Here is a 20,378-nt window from a genome sequence, read left to right on the forward strand (position 1 = left end):
AAGCCTGCGATAGACTCTTGAAGAATCTATACCGTACCCATACAGCCATGTCTTCACTTTTTCAAATATCTTTATGGACTTTGCTTTCACTGACACATTCTCTCATTTGTTACCCGAGTCACAGCCCAAGTAGATAATGCACAATCATGAGAAGGACATGTTGCCAAAAGCAATAAAAACGTTTACATGAAGAGTTAAAGGTAAAGCACTTCCGTTACAGTAGTAATTCAGTACAATTAGTTTATCTGACCATTAATGACCTCTACCAGTGAGGTTTTATCTACCTTTGGAATGTTCAAGTTCTTTCATATACACAGTAATTCAGAATAGAAATTATTTTGTATGCCTTTTTTTTTATATTCTGCTAGCATGACATTTTATGTAATGCCCCATTGTTTTGAATCTCCCTGATAATCATGTGAGAGCTCTTGGTGGTTCTTGAAATTAACAACTTTAAAAATTGTTACAGGAGGTGTCGCCAAGATGGCGGACTGGTGAGTTGCAGTTCCTGACTGTTCTCTGCTCCCGGCAAGTTAACCCTGGCCAAGTAGCTCCTCTACCCACGTAAACGCCACCGTCCTTAGCAGTACAGCGCCCGCCCACCACGGAGCAGCCCTAGAGACCCATCCTGAGCTCCATAGGTTAAGATTCCTGGAGACAGACGGTTCGAATGGGCTGAGCACCTGCAAGGCAAAATGGCGGCGACCTCAGCCGAGACCCGTCGCTCCACCTCCCAGCACAAGTCAGCTGCTCTCAGCAGCAGAGGTGATCGGGCAAACGCAGGGGAGCGAAGCTGTGGGTGAGCCACCGAGTGCAGTGAGAGGGACCTCGTGACCCGGATCTCCAAGATCGGAGAGGCTTTGGGAATGACAGGGCCTGCGGAGCCGCAGCGGCCAGGGGAGTCACCTGACGGGGATTTCTGCGAAGAGAAGGCACAGTCGACAAGTGAGCTGCGGAGATTCTGCTCCTGTCACACGCTCCAGCCCAGCTGACAGCAGATACAAGGTAGGTGCTACAGAGCGGTGCCTGCCCAGGCTGGGGATCCATCAACACGCTGTGGTGGGCTACGGCACGTGCGACCCCCAGGGCCGAGAGACTTTAAAAGACTGCAGTCCAGCCCACAGTGACTCCACCGGGGCAGACTTCGGCCACAGAGCTGCGTGAAGAGAGCAGGATAGGGGTCGACATCTCGTCACGGCTCTGTGCGCCCCCACCCGAACCATTACAAGAGGAGATCAGCGCCCGGTGCCCCCATTGACTTTTCTGGCCCCTGAGCTGAGGCATATGACCGCCAACTCGACAGAACCCCCAAGCCGCCTCCCGCCCTGAGGAGCGGCGAGGTAGAGTCCGCGTGAGAGATAGGCCACCTCAGTGGCGGGTTGCAGCCTTTATTCGCCTGCGCTGGGCCCCACCCGCTCATCACCCTGACCCGCCCTGAGCCTTTCTCGACTGGCATCCATAGAAGGGAACGATTACTGGGGAGGCTTGGCCCAATTCGAGACACGGGCGGCGTGAGGATGACCCGTTCAGCAGAATTGCGGAGTCTATTCCACGGGACCTGCTGGGAATCAGCCAGAGACATCGCCTGGCAGTGGCGCGAGGGGTCCCCCACTGTGATACCATTGCCTGGTCAGACTTCCCTGCAGCAGGGCAGAAACTCATAGACTTGTATAATCGGAGAGGCCCTAGACCACTCAAGACAAAGCCATCCACAGGGGAGGACCTTGGTTCCCCCTTGCGGCCCTGGACCAACGCCATGTCCTCGGCGAGGGGAAGAAAGGAGTGGACTTTGAAAGACATGCTTTCCAAAGACCCCCTATCAGCGGAGAAGGGAGGGCCGATCGCCCCGGCTTCGACCTTGCAAGCAGTCCTGGAGGACAAGGATAACTTGATCACTCACTCCTTTCTGGAGTCCGTCTTCAATACCTTGAGAGACGACTTCCAAGCACTTAAAAGTGAGGTAGCTGGGGAAATAAGAGATACGCTGTGATGTGGACCAGATCGGGGAGAGTAGGGGCCCTAGAAGGCCGCGACCAGGCCAAAGATGAGGAAATGGAGCAGCTCCAGCAAGAGATGCTTCGCCTACGGGAGCAACAAATCGACCTGCAAGCGCACACCGAAGACCTCGAAAACCGCTCGAGGCCGAGCAACTTTCGTGTGGGGGGGGGTGCCTACAGACGCGAGACGCCTGATATTACTGAATACCTGCAGGAGCTTTTTCGGGACATCTTGGGAGTCCCTCAAGACTTTGACATCCGCAATGTTCGAGCTCATCGGGTTGGTCTGAGACTGTGGGCCCCTGCCACCCCTTCTGACATTTTAACGCATCCTGCGAGAGCCAGGGCCAAACAACCGATCTCACATCAGGGCCAATCTATCGTCCTCTTCCAAGACCTGGCAGCCATAACTTTGTAAAAAAAAAGGAGGGAATTCAGAGATTTGACTGCACACCTGAGAGAGCAAGAAGTGGCCTACTCGTGGGGCCACCCCTTCCTACTGATCTTCAAATGGAATGGCAAGCTATGTCAGCTCCGCTCCCTCCAGGAAACATGCAAGATCCTCGGCCTGGAAAACCGTGACCCAGCAGACAAGGCGCAGAAACCCTCAAGCGCGAAATGGCAAAGTGGGACGGAGACCGGATCCAGATCCAATGGCTCAGGAGAGACCAACAGCCCTAAATTTCGTCCTGAAGGACACAGGACCCACGGATTGCCCATGACTTCTATCAGGGTATCCATGCTTTGTATCTATCCAGATCCCAGGGATGGCTGGGGAGCCCGGGAAACTTGACCCACATATGCTCCCGACTAACTTGCTTTCCAAATTCCGCGCTCTCGAGTGATGGGCACTGGACTCTTTTTGGGGTTTGGGGTTGTTCTTTTGGGGTTAGGGAGGAGAACCGGTGTGCTAACTAGGGTTGGGACCAAGCAATGGTCCAGAACAGATACACAGGATGTAAGGGTGACAGAGGACATACACATGTTAATAGGGACCAAGCCCACGCAGACACAGCAGGTTAGACCCACGACTGCCACATGTTGCAATCTGCACTTCAGATAGTCACCATTAACGTGAAAAGGCCATAAACCCCCATAAAAAGAAGGGCCATCCTATCCTACCTGGAGAACTTGGGGGCGGAGGTGTGTCTATTGCAAAAGACCCGTCTCCTCCCCAAAGATTGGCACCGTATGAGTTCCCGGGCTTTCCCCCAACAGTTCTACTCCTCCACACCAGCTAAGAAAGCGGGGTGGCCATACTGATAGCCAGGAAATTCCAGGGTTCAGTGGGCAACAAGGTGGCAGAAGTAAAGGGCCGCTTACTGGCCTACAAATTTTGTGAGGGGTGTGCTCCCCTGGTGATGGGTTCCCCCAACTCAGGACAAGAGAAATTACTCATGACATCCCTATCGGAAGTCCTACGTTCACAAGATAGAAGATTGATGGTTGGGGGGGAACTCAACCTGGTTATGGACGCAGAGAAAGACAGGTCGGGCCAACGCTACGGCCAAACGGGAGCACTGTCCAAAACAGGGAAGGAGTGGTTGAGAGACAGGGGGCTTGTGGACATGTGGCAGGTGGCTCAACTTCAGTCTTCACAATTTTCCTTCTATTCAAATTCACAGCATACCTACGCTTGGCTAGAGCACCTCATAGGCTCCATAGAACTGAACACGCTAGTAGACACAGTGAACATTACACCAGTAGCGCTATCAGACCATAATGCTGTGACAGTGACCCTCAATTTGCCCCTAACACGCAGCCAGAATGGGATGTGGCAACTTAGGGAGAACTTACTCTGTAGGGTGGGAGTGCTTCATCAAATCCACAAATGCATTACTGACTACTTGACGACGAACGACTCCCCTGGTATTCCCCTTACTGCACTGTGGGGAGCCCTCAAGGCTGTAGTGAGGGGCGAACTGATAGCCATTTCCGCTGCTGAATCCAGGGAGTGCAGAGAAAAAAGGGAACATCTCACAGCACAGTGTTAGAATTACAAAGTGTACACAGTCTCACAGGCGCGCCCAGAGTTTGGCTCCAACTGAAAGCGGCAAGGGCACAACAGGCCGGACTTGACTTGGACAGAGCCGAATATGCGGCCCTCCTGCTCAATCACTCCTTCTATATCGGGGGAGATAAAACAGGGTGTCTCTTTGCAAGTAAACTCTGTGCCCGCACCCAATGCTCAAAATCTCAGCTCTTCAGAACGCTAAGGGGTAGACGGTCAAATGCGATGATGAGATAGCAGAAGCCCTTCTGGACTTCTACTCTTCATTGTATGGAAAAGACCCACAACAAGCTCAGATGGGGACACCTACATTCGGAGGACTGACATGACGGCATTGAACTTTGTGGGGGCGCAAGCTCTAGATGCTCTTATCAGGATCGAAGAGGTGATAAGAACGATTTCTCGCCTCAAGCTTCTGAAGTCACCAGGACCCGATGGCTTTTCAGCTGGGTTCTCTAAGTCCTTTTGCCCTCTTCTCTCCCCGATCCTGACGCAGCTTTTAAACTCTTTTAAAGACCAGGAACAATCCTCCCTGATATTCTGGCTGCCAACATGGTGGTCATTCTCAAACCCAGGAAGGATGCGACTCAATGTGGCTCATACCGCCTTATTTCCCTTCCTAATCTAGATCTGAAGCGTTTTACAGGGGTCCTTGCGGCCAGATTGGGCCCACGTATGCTTGGTATCATCGAACCGGACCAGTCCAGCTTCATTCACCATGTGAGCAGCGATAATACCAAACGCATACGGCACCTTATTGACAAAGCCCATTGCACAAAGATGGATGCTCTTCTGTTGTCAGTTGATACAGAAAAGGCCTTCGACAGAGTGGACTGGGTCTTCCTAGACAAAACGCTAGCTCATTTTGGCATTGGTGACCGGTATAGGGACTGGGTGGCGAGTTGATCTGATAGGCCCAAGGCAAGAATCTGAGTCAATGGGATAAACTCGCTGCCTTTTGAGATCCAGAGGGCACGAGGCAGGGGTGCCGCTTTCACCCCTTCTCTTTGCCCTCTATGTGGAGCCTCTAGCCTAGAGGATTAGAGACAATCCTGATATCTTAGGCATCCCATTCGGAGGAGAGAGGCATTCCCTGAGTTTGTACACTGATGACATCTTGACGACCTTGGAGAACCCTGAGCAATCCGTGCCAGCATTTCTCTGCGAACTAACCTCCTTTTGCAGGGTCTCCGATTTTCAGATAAACGTGTGAAAGTCCATGGTCATGCGCCTAGGCCGACGTGAGGACTTACCCGGGGAAGGAAAAATGTCCTATGGAGGACTCCAGATTCGGGATACAGTTCCCTATCTGGTTCTGGACCTAGCTCCTTAAATTGCACAAACAGTCACGCATAATTACTCCAAACTCCTCTCCAAAATCACGAAGGACCTCCGGCATTGGCAAAAACACCCACTGTCACTACTTGGCCGTATTGCTGCCATAAAAATGTCCATCTTACCCAAAGCACTATACGTGTTCTAGACCCTACCGGCTTGGCCCCCACCGGGGACACTCCACAAAATACAACGAGCATTGCAACAGTTCGTTTGGGCAGGGGCGCGTCCTTGCATGCATAGGAATCTTTCCCACAGACCTACGGATGAGGGATGGCTGGGTATTCCAAATATACTGAATATTTCAGAGCGACACAACTTAGGTGCTTAGTAGAGTGGAGCCAGCCTGAGTCTGAAAAACGATGGCTGTTCCAAGACTGTGTGCTAGCGAAGCTCTCCTTGTGGAAGGTGCCCTTCTTGGAAAGACCAGACAGAACACTGAATCTAAAGGGCTCACCTATTACGAGCACAGTGCTATGAGTCTGAGATGAAGTGGGTGCCAAGTGGGGACTCATGTCCTTTCCCTCACAGTTAACACCCTTATTTGACAACCCGGAGTTTAAACCAGGAATGGAGGCGCAAGCGTTTTCACGGTGGTGTGCATCGGAATGCAAATCGGCTGGACATCTCTTCGATTTGGAGGGGTTTCTCCCGTTCTCAGAAGTGAAACTATCCTACGCCATATCGGAATCAAATCGATTTCAATACTTTTAACTCAGTCATTGGCTCCTCCAACCTGCTGTGCGGCAGCTGGTGAGCAGGAAGCTCACAAAATATGAGAAATGGCTAATAATGAAACACTCAGACAAGAAAATGATCTGTGAACTATACAGTATGCTGCGAACGCTGGCTCTTTCATCGCCCTCAGCAGGCAAAAAACGGTGGGCGCGGGAACTCAGGAGAGACCTGACCGAGAAAGAGTGGCACAATATCTACTTCAGGGCCAATCATACGGCCCGTAACATGGCCAGTAGGGAATCTGCGGTCAAGGTGGCCACATACTGGTACCTGACACCGACCATGCTAAACAAAAGGAACCCAGACCGTAGCCCGACATGTTGGCGAGGCTGTGACGAAGAGGGCACCCTGACCCACTTACTTTAGGACTGCAAGGAGCTGTCTGGGTACTGGGCCGCCATCCTAGATGACATCGACAGACAATTAGAGACCGAAATCCTGCGCTTTCCTGCATACACAATCTTGGAGCTCCCTAACCCAATCACATAGCCGTTGAAATCCATCCGGGGGAAACAGATGGGTCTAGCTCTAGGAGCGGCTGGCCAACACAACCTCTCCCTATGGGGCACACAGACCCGATCAACACACACGGGTTGGTTACACAAATTATGGTATATCTCGGACATGGAACAAATTCAGGCCTCTCTCATAAACTCTGCAGAATCATTCCATGCTACCTGGCGTTCTCTAGTATCCCTGCTGGCAATCAAATTGAATGAGGTGACCTGCCCCAAATATCTTCGACTTCTCCGGCTTACAGAGGCACAGCAACAATTGATGCGACCGGACTTTCAGTCCAACGACAACCCTTTGACCAGGCCCCTAAAGGGGCATACCCCAAGCACACCGGTTCAGGGGAGGGTGTTTTGGGGTAGTTAGACTTTTTGAAATGCTTGAAGGGGCCAGCCCCGTAACCTGCTTCGACAGACACTGCCCCCTTGATCGCACCACAGGGACATTCCGGTGCTTCTACATGCTCATTCGTTTGAGCGGATTGGAGGGAGGGAGGATATGTATGCAATCTATTTTCTCATATGCTTACACGTCAATAAAACTAAGTTAAACATAAAAATTGTTACTGTACTAGCATGCATTTTAGGGTTGTATATTCATTATCACAGCAGAATTTATGGACATTGCTATTCTTCATATCTAGTACTTTATTATACATATGTGTTCTGTATGTTTTTCTTTGTGTTTTTTCTTGCACTATGTTTTAGTTTACAACTTTGTTGCAGATATATACTTCCAACCAGTAATTTAGATGAATACCTCTAACTGCAGATTTCTCACTTAGTAAATATTGCCCCAGGCGTCGGACAGCATTCCAAATCTCAAAAGCACTACTCCTGCGCTCCGGAAGTGACGAGCAGTACTGCATATAAGCGCCACATTGCTCTCTGGTGTGAGTTCCTATTTTTCTGATGGAAATTTTCAACTGCAGATTCCTTACCGTGTGAATAGGTCCCAGGTGTCAGGATGGATCCAGAAACTTTAAAGCAGTACTCCTGTGTGCCTCTAGGTGACTTTGTGCGGCTTTGTGCTGATGTTTCTAGAATTGATGAACGGAACTTAAAATAAGTACCAATCCTGCGCACTGATATCTGAAAGAAACATGTTAGTGATGGATTCCTTAACTTAGAATTACCCCCAAGTGTCAGACTGGATCCGGAAATTTTTTCATCAGCACTACCTCTGTGCGTCGAAAGGTGGCGTTGGTCGGCTCTGCGTCCGTCGTTGGCTTCGTGGTTGCCAGGATGACGTCGCGGGAGCTACTTAGACGCCCCTTGCGTGCTGTCAGTTCTTTCTTTTTCCACTTCAGCCAGCGCAGATACGGAGAGAGCTGTACCTCCAGTCATTTTTTGACAGAACTTTTTTAAGTGACTTTTGTCGACGTCTTTTTGAGCCTACGACTCCTGGTGCATGTAGGGATGCCTGGCTTAAAGGCTTGCGGATCCAGTTCCCGACTGATGTCTGCACCATGTGTCTCTTTTGCCTGGAGCGCAACCATGACCCTAAGTCGTGCTCTGACTGCCGGTCCATGGCTCCGAAGGCTTTGCTGGAGCAGTCCAGAAAGCTTCTTGAGCGCTGTCAGTCAGCTCTGCGATGTTAGATGTCCAGTGCCGAGGGAGATATAGGGACCGGTCACAGAACCATCATCACTCTTCCAAGTCTTGCAGTTCCTTTTCGGCCACATTCGTACCCAGAGGATGAGGAGAATTGGGAGGGGTCAGGTGACCCTCTCACTGATCAGCTAGACTCTGAGCAGGTCTGGGGGAATGCCAGTCGTCTAGACATTACTCCTGACTTTGGCATGTTGTCTCCTCCTACCGTGGCAACAAAGGAGGGAGCGTCATGCTCAGTGGTGTTGCGTACGGCGGCCATGGCTCTCAACCTTGAGCTTCCTACGGTGGCGATCAGGACTAACCTCCTGACAGGGGTGCTTCAGCAGGCTGCGAGCTCTTCTGAGCCCCTGCTGCTGTTTAATGAGGCCCTTCCCGACGTCCTTTTGGGCACCTGGCTCAGGCCCAAAACGGGAGCTCCCGCGGATAGGATGATTGCCTGATGCCATTGCACGACTCCGGGCGACCCCACTTTCCTCTCCCAACACCCCACTTCTAAGCCTTCACTTCCAAGAGCGCCTTCCCTACCACACCACTTGAAAGGGAATCCAAGAAGCTGGATCATCTTGGGAAGTTAATCCCACTCTGTGTGCGATACGGTGGCGCAGGTGCCTGGATGAAGCCCGGACAGTGCTCTCCCAGGTTGTTGCCGCTGGGAGAGATGCAGCGAAGTTTACCATCCGCTGTGGGCTGGATACCGCCAACTCTCTGGGCAGGACGATTTCCATGTCAGAAGCCCTTCGTCACTACGCCTGGATGAGATCAACTGGCTTTTCAGGAGATGTCCAGAATACTCTCAAGGACATGATTTTTGATGAACGTCTCCTTTTTGGCGACAAACACTCGAGAGGGTTTCAAGGACTCATGGGCTACGGCTAAGTCCGTAGGCCTCTCCAGCCGCCCTGCGCAGTCTGCTTTTCGCCCCTTTCGTGGCTACCGAAGTTGTGCCCCACTACGTCCCGCACAGAGACACAGGCCGCAGCAAGTTTCCCAACCTTTGCATGGCTGGGTACATAGGAACCTACTGTGTTTCAGGGGGCCAGCGGGCAGGCCAGTCCACCAACCCCCCCCCTCCACATGCCTCCATCCCACCCCCCACCCCCTACCCCCCCCCCCCCCCACCCCCCACCTCCCACCTCCCACCTCCCACTCTGTTGCAGCCTCCAAACTTTCCTAGTCCGACCTTTCAGGCCCATCAGACGCTAGTGGGCGGCAGGATCCGCCATCACCTCCCCCACTGGCACACCCACACGTCGGACATATGGGTTTTGCAGATAGTATGAACGGGCTACTCCCTCCCTTCGAGGCTATCCATCCCACCATGCCACCTCAATACTACCGCATGTCGGAGGATCACCATGGGCCTTCTCCAACAGGAAGTTACGGCTTTCTTGCCCAAGGGAGCCATCGAGTGCGTTCCTGTCCCAGAAATAGGCTGTGGTTGTTACTCCCACTTCTTTCTGGTGCCCAAGAAGGACAAGGGCCTGCATCCTATCTTGGATCTCAGGAACACCAACCTCTTCCTATGGAAGGAGAAGTTCAAGATGTTGACGCTCGCTCTGGTCTTGTCTGCCCTCGACCCAGAAGACTGGATGGTAGTGTTGGACTTGCAGGACGCTTATTTTCACATCCCCCATCCTGCCGGCGTTACCTGCTGCTCACGGTAGGCTTCGAGCACTTTCAGTTTACCGTGCTCCCCTTTGGCCTTACCAGCGCCCCTCAGGTGTTCACTAAAGTGATGGCGGTGGTCGCAGCTCATCTGCGCAGATCGTGGGTTTCATTCTTCCCCTATTTCCACGACTGGCTGTTGAAGGCGGGCTCGCCCCAGAAAGTCATCTCCCACCTCCAGACTACGGCCGACCTCCAGCATTCACTGGGGTTCTCGATCAATGTGCAGAAGTGACACCTGATTCCCTCTCAGAAGATCCTCTTCATCGGAGCTGTTCTGGACACAGCACGGTTTTGGGTCTATCCTACCGAAGAGCGAGTCCTGGATATTCGGGCTATGATTCTGATCTTTCAGCCTCTATTCCGAGTTTTGATCAGGGTGACCATGAAGCTGCTGGGCCTCATGGTCACCTGCATCCTGCTGATCGATCATGCTAGGTGGCATATACGGACTCTGCAGTGGGACTGAAGTTCTTGTGGGTGCAGCATCAGGAAAATCTGTCCGATTGAATCCATCACTCGGAGGGCACTGCACGACAATTGCAGTGGTGGCTCACGAACCAGGATTGGTTCAGCGGCAGATACCTCTCCCTTCCCCAAACAAAGCTCACAGTGGTGTCGCACGCATCCCTCCTGGGATGGGGCGGCCACATGGGAGAGGCGGAGATCAGAGGCATCTGGTCTCTGGCTGAATCCGGGCTCCACATCAACCTTCTTAGGTTCCTGGTGATCCGTCTTGCACTCAAGGCATGCCTTCCCTATGTCTGGGGAAGAGTAGTGCAGGTGTTCATGTACAACACCACCGCTATGTGGTACTGCAAAGAACAGGGCGGGATGGGGTCGTGGACCCTATGTCAAAAGGCTCTCCGTCTTTGGAGATGGCTGGAACATCAGGGCATTTCCCTTGTGGTTCAACACCTGGCAGGTTCTCCTAACGCCAAGCTGGACACCCTCAGCCGCAGGTGCATGATGGATCACGAATGGCATCTTCACTCGGAGGTGGTGCAAGGTCTCTTTTGACAGTGGGGAGAGCCTTGGTTAGATCGATTCGCCACCGCAAAGAACGCGCAATGTCTGTAATTCTGCGTGTTGGAATTACCAAGGTGGCAGTCGCTAGGCGGCGCTTTTCGTCACGAGTCGAGTTATGGTCTGTTGTACGCCTAACCATTTCTGCCCAGAGTGCTGAAGATCAGGCGCTACCTTCGTGTGGCTCGAGGTTGGGCATGAAGAGATGCTCAACATGGCCATCAATCCTCCGACCCGTCTGCCTCTTCGGGAGGTTCTTCTGTCGTAGCAACAGGGGAGCGTCTTCCACCCGAACCTGTTGAGCCTCCACCTCCATGCATGGAGATTAAGCGGCGGCAGTTGACGTCTTTTGACCTGCCTCCCGAAGTTTGTGATGTAATCTTGGCAATCAGGCATCCCTCCACTAAGACGGTATATGCCTGCCAGTGGATCAAATTTGTGGCATGGTGCACAACAAAGGCTTTGGATCCCCTCTCTGGCCCTCTTTCTGAGGTTCTCTTGTTTGTTCTTTCTTTGGCCCAGCAGGGCTCTGCTCTGGGCACTCTCTACCATCTCTGCCTTACTTAGGCTTCCAGATCACCCTTCTCTTTTTAAGTCCCCGGTTGTTAATCGTTTCTTGAAAGGCATAGCTCCTCTCTTTCCTCCTATTCCCTTCGTTAGGCCTCAGTGGGACTTGAATGTAGTCTTAACCTATTTAATGTGCGCTCCCTTTTAGCCGCTTCACAACTGTCATTTGAGACTTCTAACGCTTAAAACTGCATTCCTGGTAGCCATGACATCTACCAGAAGAGTAAGTGAGCACCAGGCTCTCTCATCCAAGACAACTTTCCTGTCAGTCCATCCGGACAAGGTAGTTGTCAGGAATCGTCCATCCTTCCGGCCCAAGGTTGGCACTGCCTTTCACATCGGGCAGACCATTACTTTGCCCACCTTCTTTCTGCATCCTTCGAAAGAGGAAGAGGGGCTCCACCGTCTGGACCCAAAACGTGGGCTTTCTTTTTATCTGGATCGCACCAAGCAGTTCCGGGTGGATGACCAGCTTTTTGTTGGGTACGTGGGTGCCAAGAAAGGTCGGGCGTACACAAGCGGTCTATCTCCCGATGGGTCGTTTTGTGTATCAAAGCGTGCTATTCTCTGGCGAAGGAGCCTCCAGTGGGGCTGCGCACCCATTCCCCCAGGGCGACAGCAGCAACTACTGCTTTGGGCCGAGGCGTTCCTCTGAATGACATCTGTCGCGCATCTACGTGGGCTTCGTTGCACCCATTTACGAAACACTACTGCCTTGACTGTGAAGTCCGGAGAGACGGGTTCTATGGCCGTTCTGTTCTCCAGGACTTTCTGGTGTGAACTTGGTTCGCGACCCACCCACGGGTTGGTATTGTTAGGGTAACTATTCCAAGGTAAGCAATCTATAACTAACATGTTTTTTTCAGATGAACAAGTTACTTACCTTCGGTAAAAATCTATCTGCAAGAAACATAGGTTAGTTATTGATTCCTTACCACCCCACCCATCCTCCCCTTTCTGCGAACTAATTTCTAGGGTTAAGGATATCCTTTCAGGGCTCTAGTTTTGCGCACCAGTGGTCAGTGTCTTGCATGGCTCTGCATTTCTGGGATGGAAAGTCGTGTACAGAACTGACGTCCGCATGCAAGGGCAGCGTCTAAGTAGCTTCGCGACTTTATCCCGGCGACCATGACGTCAACGGCGGACGCAGAGCCAACCGACACCACTATTCCACACACAGAGGTACTGCTGATGAAAAACTTTCCGGATCCAGTCTGACGCCTGTGGGTAATACTAAGGTAAGGAATCTATAACTAACCTATGTTTCTTACCGATATATCGTTACCGAAGGTAAGTAACTTGTTCTTCAATTCCTTTATTTATGCGCCTTCAGACTTTGATCTAGAGCTACTCCTTTGTCTTTTAAGACTCTTTTTTTGAAATTTTCACCAGTGTCCTTTAGAAAATGTCAATAGGGTTCAAGCCATATAGGAACTGTTGCAAACAGATATCTGTGACACTTTCATGAAGTATGTCTATGGTGCCTATGGTAGAAGCACAAATCCAGAGCCCAAATGAAATCGAAGGCCATACGCGACTCCGAGGCTAAGCTGAAAGTCGCCAAACAAATAAAGATTCTGGAAAAAAAATGGAAAAGCAATAGATAGGTTATGTGCTCGCGCTCTATTGTCAACAGTAATAGATGGAACTTATTAGGGCTGCTACTAGGGATAGAAATGACGTCTATCTAGCGTCCTCATATAATGTAGTAAAACCACATCAGCAAGAATAAATGCAATGTATCCCGAGCAAAATCAAACAATGTACAAATCATCAATCAAAATAAAGCATCATATTCCAAGATAGGTGTCAGTCTTCTTCTTTAATGTTCACTACAGCATCTTTGATTGCTAGCCAACACGTGTTTCGTCTAATTTTAGCAGTTTATGCATTTAGACTACATCAGGGCTAGAATGTAAAACAAAAACAACAATTACAAACTAAATATGTCATATAAAACACATTCAAAAAGTAAAGTAGAGAAGACAAGTTTTTTCAACCCAGTGACATCCATATCACCTCAGAAGACTGGAGCATCCAAATAGCATTGTCATCTGTATGTCAAGATAACAGATTCGAACAGCACACCCAATGTAAGTAAGGCATATTCGAGTGAACAAAGAGTAACCAAAAAGAAGTGCAGAGACAAACTTAATAGAACCCAAAAGAAACCCAAATTGCAAATTAAATAAAGAATAAAATAAGAATAGCATGAAAGGACATAGCCAACCAAGTTCAATCCACAAGAATCTCGTGTTACCTCCAAAAACCCTGAGTAACAATAAATATAAGAAAAAATTAATATTAAAATTAACGCTCACCAGCACATATATTTATGAAACTGGCGACACCACTGACTCTCTGTTCAGAGTGGCGCAATGAATTAGCTGCATAACAAAATATTATAAGGAGATATTTACCGTATGAAATCCAATTTAACCTTGAAGTGGTATTACCACTCCCAATCATCTACATCATCACACTAGGCAAAAAATGTCTTAAGAATAACTGCAGTACTCACTAAGTTTGGAGTTATAAATTCGATTCAACGAAGAAGTAGCACCTCAATTTATAGAATAAACGGAACCCTCGTTAGGGCAAAGTCCGGTCACAACATCTAAAACAGAACATTTATATTAAGTCCCCAGCAATAAAATATGTTATACCTTGTCTTCAATAAAATTAGAAAATTAGTGGCCCAACTCGATTTAACTTTACAGTCTCGAGTCAGGACATATTAAGTTTTTAGAAAACGTCTCAAGCAAAATTTCCCATATTTCGAAACACTCGTGATATTAAAAGGTCATTGTTTTATAAACGGGGAGTGACATATCGCCGAGCATACCAATTCATAGACTCAGAGTATAAACTTGAGGGTTTTAAGAAGTAAACGTCTTACAAGACACTTACCGAGTAAGTTCCTTATTTCCAAAACCGGTGGCAGCACGAGTACGGCGTCTAGCACCCGCGCCATCTTTTAGTGTCCATAAATGCCCAGTCTAAAACACTAAGGAAGGACCAAATATTCCTCGTTTTTAGACCATTCCAAAATGGCGCCCAAAGTTTTGCGTTTATATCAATACATGTTCAAACCTTTATTCGGCACTCTAAATGAACATACAAAATGTTCAGGACCCGTCTTAGTATATCTCAAGATGTAGGTCATGTCATCATTCTATCACTACTCCACGAACCACATTTAAAGCGCAAACTAAATGTAGTACTTCATTCATCTTGCTAAATCGACAATCACAAAAGTTATGTTACAGTGCTCAAAGAAAAAGTTAATACAAATAAATATCAATAAAAAGTAAAGTGAGGTAGGGCAAGTATTAGAGCATGCATAGACCCACCATACAGTAAGAGAAAATCATCACAATATAGATCAGTTCACATCGTTCAACATGTTATGTTATAACAAGACAACTGATCATTAGGAGCACGAACCAACTCAGATAATTCCATATATACACACAGTTGTAAGTGGTACATCATATAGGCAAGTGGCTGGTCATACACAGTTTCAAAACCCAAACAGAAGGAACGACACAGTTGTAAGTGATACATCATATAGGCAAGTGGCTGGTCATATACAGTTTCAAAACCCAAACAGAAGGAACGACAGCTCATGCAAGCAGAAAACACACAATATGTAGAATGAGATTAATACAGTCCCTTATCATAAAGTATTTCATCCTAAAAAATATTGCAGTTCATTATCAAAATTCAAACCCTTTTCTACAGCACACAAATTGAAAATCCAGCAAGCTTCCTTCTGTCGGAGTTTAAGCTCTCTATTACCACCTCTCGCATCTATCAGAATATTCTATATACCATGGAATGTTAACGAAAGGGTGAGTGCCCTGTGATGCACATTCAGCAGCATGAGCAGCAATGGTATATCTCGTATCACGATTCTTCAGAGCCCTGAAGATATCCGATCCCTAAGTCTCCTAATGGTGCTTCCAATATAAATCAATTGGCATTTGCTGATCACGGCATACACTACATAGGTAGTATTACAGTCAATATGTGTAGTAACCAATTGGGAGCCCGTGCGTATTGTGTAGGGTAACTAGAACTTTAAATGTTCTTGATTGACTTTCCTTTACGGTAAGTCACAGAAGCTACCCTACTCACGGGCTCCCCATTGGTTACAAATGAGGAGCATTGGATCATTCAGATGCGGAAACTATAGTATGTGCAGTAGGATTATACAGGGCATACGCAGCTTTAGTTACAATGGTTCGCAAAATTTTAACGATACTTTCACATGAGTGCAAACGACTGGTAACACTTCTGATTCGGATATATGGTAGGGCTCAGATTTTACGCAATCTTATTGGTACCGATTCAGAAAATAATTTTGATGGAGAGGATTTTGTCCTCTAATATGAAGAGAATTGGTATGAGGAATTATAGGGTGCCAGAGACTTGCATACTTTTCCAGATAATACCCTTTATTATCCACATGGGCCTGCCACTGAGGAAAAAGGCAGATCACTGTGCTCCATATGCGATCCTTGTAGGAGAGTACGGTCTGCTTTCTATGGTCACCCCCATTTTTTGCTGTGATTTTCAGGTTTTTCGACTTTAGTGTTGGCTGTTGGCCTGCTAATCAGACCCACAGCCCAGCTGTTCTCTCTCTAATTTGATACCATGTATTTTAGGTACATACCAGACTCGGTATTGAGTCACCTTTGTAAGCCCCTGTATAGTGTACCATAGGTACCCTGGGCATAGGTGCATCCAAGACCTACCAGGGCCTGCAGCATGTATTATGCCACCCCTGACTGGCCCTCCAAAGTGACACCACAGGCAGATCACTCAGCTTGGGTAATGTGGTGTAATCACTCCTTACTTAGATATAGTATATCTATATCTACCTATACAAATACACATGTGCACCTATAAGTCACTCCTATGGTAGGCATCGACAATCTTGGAGGCAGAGTGCTTGGTTTTATGTGAGAGGGTGCCCTAGCATGAGCTGAGCCCCTCTGCAGCTTTCAGAACCGTCTCCTTATAGCTGTTCTATGATATAGCCATACTATATACTCTTTAAGTGCATTATAATCGTCGCGGTTAATGCTAACTTTGGTTTGGCTTTATCAAAACATGTTGTGTAAGGTGTCAAACACTTTGGAATACTACCCCCTGCCCCCCGCCAATTCTGGCGGCGGGGGTAGCATTCCACTCTTCTAGAGTGAAAATACATGTATGCTACTGCTTTAGCCAGTTAAAGTTAAACAGAGCCCCATCATCACAAAATAGATGCTGCTGCCACAGACACAAGTCTGACCTGCTGCTGCTGGACGAAACTCCGGCAGGGGAGGCCTGGACAATAGGTTTCCTGTCCAGGGAGGTGCCAGCACCTCCCCAGACAGGCAGATGTGTATTGGGACTGGGTGGGCTGCATCAGCAGATGCTTGTTGAGACACTGCCTGGAGCACACAAGGTGCTCCATGCATAGCCCTGTTAAAACCAGTTGCTGGGGCACTCCAGCCCTGGCGCGAAACTGGACAAAGGGAAAGGGGTGTAACCACCCCCTTCCCAGGGACCTAGGCAGTTAATCCAGCCCCTTAGCTTAGTATAAGTATAGGACCTGTGTCCCCAGGACTTTAGATTATCCTGGAAAGAAACTTTGATACAGAACTCTTGGACCTTCGACATTCTATTCTGACTAGACGACGGAAGACATCTCCCTTGTGGTCAAGGAGTGACCACCCTGTGCAAACGGGCACCACCAGTAACTTGCCGGTGTGTTTTGTCGACACTTCCGCCGGAACCCGAAGACTCAGCGACACAGGACCTGTATTCTCAGACTTCTCTAAATTGATCCACAGCAAAGCTGAGACCCGTGGCGGACACAAGAGACGTGGGACCGGACACCCTGGACATCATGCATTTTGCTAACTGCATCGACTCCTGCGGTAACTCGCAGTTGTGCATTGGGGTACGAGAAGCCCCAGAACCGAGCACCATTTGCACCGAAGCTCAGCACTCCACGAGTGCCGTGTGGGGCCCGCTCGTGCATTTCAGCTCGACGTGTCTTCCCGGTTCCTTGCCCGTTGGCTAGTGAGCCCCCTGAAGAATTCTCTTTTGAATTAAACTGCTTTCCAAGTTGCTCCAGGCTTGCTAAAGCTTCTCTTCAAAGGAGAAGCGCCACAGACCTTGCTGGTCTGCAACAGAGCCAATCTTGACATCCTGCGTGGGTTGCGTTTGCCATGGCTTGTTGGGTCCAATCCGGATACCGACACCGCAGCCAACTAGATCCTTCGTGGGACAGCTCGAATCCAGCGCCTGGTTATCGTCAATGCCTCCTGGACCTCGTGGCTGAAGAGACAAACTCACCTTCTTCACCTTCAAGCATGCAACGTCGTCTGGTTCCTTCCTGGTCACTGGCTAGTGACCCAGACTCTGTCCCCTCTGCTTTCAGGTTCTTCAAATCACCGATCCGCCCTTGGATCCACCCGGACACTTTACCCCTGGTCGCCTGCAGCACTTCTTTGCAGATCTCCATAGAAAAGGACGACGAAACCCGACACCAAAAGACAACTATGCACCCTGCTCCCTGGGTGAGGTAACACGAGTACTCCGGTGCTCCCGTGGGTCTTGACTCTCTACGTGTCCTAGTTTAAAAGGGTTCCATCCTAGTCCATCCGGAAGTGTCCTTAAACAGTAACTTTGTAGCTTCTTTGTTTCCCATTATAAGTCAATGGTAACTCGCGACTGTGTTTAGACACTGCACGCTTCTCCCGTGGGCCTCCTACTTCCTAATCTTTGGTTGTTTAGTGTAGTCCCAGCGATTCTACAAGCCCTAGGCCTGCTTTCTAACTCTCACGTGGTTCTTATACCACTTTCTTAGCCTATGGTTCTTGAGGCCCCTAGGGCATAACTGTATATGTGCAACTTATTGTATGCTAATTGAGTAACTTGTCATGTACTTTGACCTCTGACCTCATAAAGAGTGCAGAGGGGTTGTGTTAGAAATAAATACATATATTTTATATATACCTTGTGTGGTGTCCTTTCATTTGGTATCCATTATTATAATTGGTAAAACAGCTTGCTTCACATGCTCTCTGGAGTCTTAGCCTATGACTGCTGGTCTATGCTACCACTAGGATAGCTTGTCTATAAGGTTGACTTTAAAGCTCCCATCAATAAGGGTCGATTAGACTGGTGCAAGGTGCCCACTAGAAAAGTAGACCTCGTATGCCAGGCTAACTTCTCACAATCCTTACTTTCTTACATAACACCCCACCCCAGAGAGCTTATCTGAAAGAAACAGGTTAGTGTTAGATTTCTTAGAATATCCCCAGGCGTCAGACTGGATCCGGAAAGTTTGGCGTAGCAGTACCTCTGCGCGTCGGTAGGCGTCCTCTGCGGCTCCGCGTCCGTCGTTGGCGCTGGGATGACGTCGCCGGAGTACTTAGACGCCGCGCTTACGCGCTGACGTCAGTACTTCTTTTTTCCGCGCCTGCAAGAGCAGATCCGGAAAAAGCAGTACTCCTTAGTTACTTTTTGACTAACTTTTTCAATCTTTTTGATCCTGTTTTCGAGTTGTAAGACTATCGGTGCCGGTAGGGATGCCTGGGTTCAAGCCCTGAGCCGATTACAACCGACTGATGTCGGTTACCAACTCCCATCGCCGGTGCCTGTGGTACCTTGGGGCGGACCATGACGACAAGTCGTGCCCCGACTGGCGGGCCTTGACCTCGAAGGCTAGGCGGGAGCGGTCGCGTAAGCGCCTCGAGCTCCGGCAGTCGGCCCGCGCCGTTCACGGTCCAGGTCGAGGTTGAGGAAGAGTGTGAGAAGTTGGCCTGATATATGATGCGTGGGAGAAGTTGGCCTGAAATATGACGCTCACTAGTTCTAGTGATCACCTTGTATCAGTCCAAACAACCCTTATGGTGATTGGTTGTAAGTCAACCTTATAGACCAGCTATCCTAATGGTAGCATGGACAAAGCAGTCTTAGGCTAAACTCTTTTGGCATGTGAAGCCAGCTGTTTTACCACATATAACCCCCTTGAATACCAGATGAAAGGACACCACAGAGGTTGTTATGAAAATAAACCATATATTTATTACTAACAAAACACCTCTGAACTCTTTGAGATCAGAGGGCTAAGCACATAACAATACTCTTCAGAAAAATACCGTAAGTCGCACAATTACAATGGTGCCCTAGGGGCAAGACAAACCATATACTAAGTAAATGGGTTAAACAGAACGATAGAAGAAATGAGTATGCCCAGAGGCTGTAGAATCGCTGGGGCTACACTACTCTAACCTTAGGTAAGGAGCAGGAGGCCCATGGGACGCGTGTGCAGTGCTAGAACACACACGCGGGTTTCAATGCAAAGTCAATGGGCACGAACAATTTACAAAATAGGTAAGTAAGGACAGTTCCGACTGGTTGAGACCAAAACTACAGGATACCTGGACACTAGGAGAGTCAATCTACCTATGAGCACCGAAATGCTCTCGTTACCTCACCCACGGGCTGCTGGTGCATAGGTGTGAAAGTGTGTCTGGTTTCCTTGTTGAAGTCCATGGAGCCTGGGAGAAAAGATGCTGCAGGCGACCAGGAGGAAGATGTCCGGAGTGATCCAAGGGCGGATCGAAGAAGATGAAGACCTGAAAGCAGAGGGGACAGTGTTCAAAGTCTTTAGCCAGTGACCGGAGTGGAACCAGGAAGGAACCAGATGATGTTGTCGCGATCAGGTGAAGAGGTGACGCTTGAGTCTGCAGCCACGTGAACCAGGAGGCGTCGTCGACTACCAGGATGGAGGCACGAGCTGTCCCACACAGGCTCTCACTGTCGGCAGTGCCGGTTCCAGGATCGGAGTCAACAGGCCTTGGCAAATGCAACCCATGCTGCAAGTAAAGGTGGCGTCTGGTGCGG

At 49.2% G+C, this 20,378-nt stretch overlaps 1 protein-coding gene across 11 annotated transcripts in view; it reads left to right on the forward strand.

The window, feature by feature from the left end:
* Positions 1–20,378, forward strand: part of FRYL (FRY like transcription coactivator) — a 2,483,143-nt gene that overhangs the window by 2,038,072 nt on the left and 424,693 nt on the right. The gene's annotated exons all lie outside the window — the stretch shown is intronic.

Source organism: Lissotriton vulgaris, chromosome 3_1, assembly GCF_964263255.1.
Source record: "Lissotriton vulgaris chromosome 3_1, aLisVul1.2, whole genome shotgun sequence".
NCBI classification, from domain to species: Eukaryota; Metazoa; Chordata; class Amphibia; order Caudata; family Salamandridae; genus Lissotriton; species Lissotriton vulgaris.